We start from the raw sequence: 1719 nt of genomic DNA on the forward strand, positions 1-1719 counted from the left end.
AGGCTCCCTGCTCAGCAGGGAGTCTGCTTCTCACTCTCCCTCTGCCCCCGCCCTGCTTGTGCTCTCTCTCTCTCTTGCTCTCTCTCAAATAAATAAATAAAATCTTAAAAAAAAAAAGTTTGTTCATTAGAACTGTAACCTAAAAAAAAAAAAACCATAGTTTTGTGAGAGTTCCCACTATTCATGTGTGAACTATGACGTGCGATTGTGTCATTCCAGGGCTTCCACTAGTTAAATGCTCCTCTATTTTCATCTAAGACTGGCATTGCCCAATATAACAATAAAATTCATGCTAATCGTTTAATTTCTAAATTTCCATTTACTTAGAACTCCATTAAACAGCAATTGAAAACACCTTGGCAGACGAGGCAGGAAAAGAAATCAAGTTTCACGTTTTAGTAGCTCTAATGGCACTTTCTCCCCTGCTGCTTGAACAAGGGGCCCACATTCGCATTTTGCACAGCGGCCCATGAATTCCGCAGCCAGCCCTGTGACACCTGCTCAGGTGTGTAGCAGATGAGTACTGGAGAACACTCAGCCGGGTCACAGTGGTGTGCCGGGCAGCTCTCTACTGTCGGCAAGCATCTGCCCCGACGTCTGCAGTCAGTGACATTGCGTCATAACTTGAAATCTGCCCTGGCGGGAGTATTTACACCTCAGAAATGAGCTCACACTACAATCAGGCCTTTCTTCCAGACAGCTACTGTTCAACTTTTACCAGCACACGACTGGTCAGAGACTCTCTCACTCGACCTCCTCGGGATACCAAAAACCAGGGGGAGGGGGGTGATTGTTCAAGGTCCCACCGTTCCCAATGAGAGGCCTGTCAGATTCAGCTTCCACCATCTTAACACGGAAAAGAGTGGTCCCCGAGAGGCCACTGAAAACCAAATGCCAGCACCCTGGCAGACCCCTGTGTCAGGGATGGTGCTGGATCTCCCCGGATAATGCAGGGGTTAACTGCATGGAGTGTGTCCTCCCTACATCGTGCTGGATCTCCCCGGATAATGCAGGGTTTAACTGCATGGAGTGTGTCCTCCCTACATCGTCCTGTCACCGGGCAGGAAGGGTAGCCTTTGCTTACAAATGCTGGGTCTCGCTCCAGAACATGCCTCCCCACCCATAATTGCTTTCAGAACATGCTGTTTCCACTTAGGGAAACCTGAGCTTCTTTCCAAATGGCACCGGGCATGACCTGAAATTGCAAGTTTGCCTTCCGAAATGGACGCACCAGTCAAGCCGCGGCCCCGGAGTCCCAGCAGCCTGGATGCAGGAGGCACTGGTGGGAGCTGGCTGAAGCACGGGAAACCATGGCACTGGGTGAAGCCCAGCTGGAAGCCGGGCTCCTGCAGGTTCCACCGCAATGCAAAAGCCGGCACTGGTCCCTTCTCCACTGGTGCCCGGACCCACCAGGGGCACAGCACTGAGACTTGGGCCACCAGGGGCTCCTCAGTGCCCCCACGGTGCCTAAAGTCATTAACGCAGAACACACTTGCCAAGTGCCTATCACGTAGCAGGCACTGAAGATGCGATCCTGAATGAAACACTTATCCTGTTCTTATGGGGCTCACAGCCTGGTGAGCAAAACAGATGTGGAGGCAAATACTTATCATTTAAAGGATACTGTGATGTGCTCCTGGAGAGAAGAGGAAACAGAAGGTGATTATTTCTGGCCTGGCAGGGAAGGGTAGGATCTAGGGTGGTGTGACGGAGGTGATG

Source organism: Halichoerus grypus, chromosome 4 (genome assembly GCF_964656455.1).
Source record: "Halichoerus grypus chromosome 4, mHalGry1.hap1.1, whole genome shotgun sequence".
NCBI lineage: Eukaryota > Metazoa > Chordata > Mammalia > Carnivora > Phocidae > Halichoerus > Halichoerus grypus.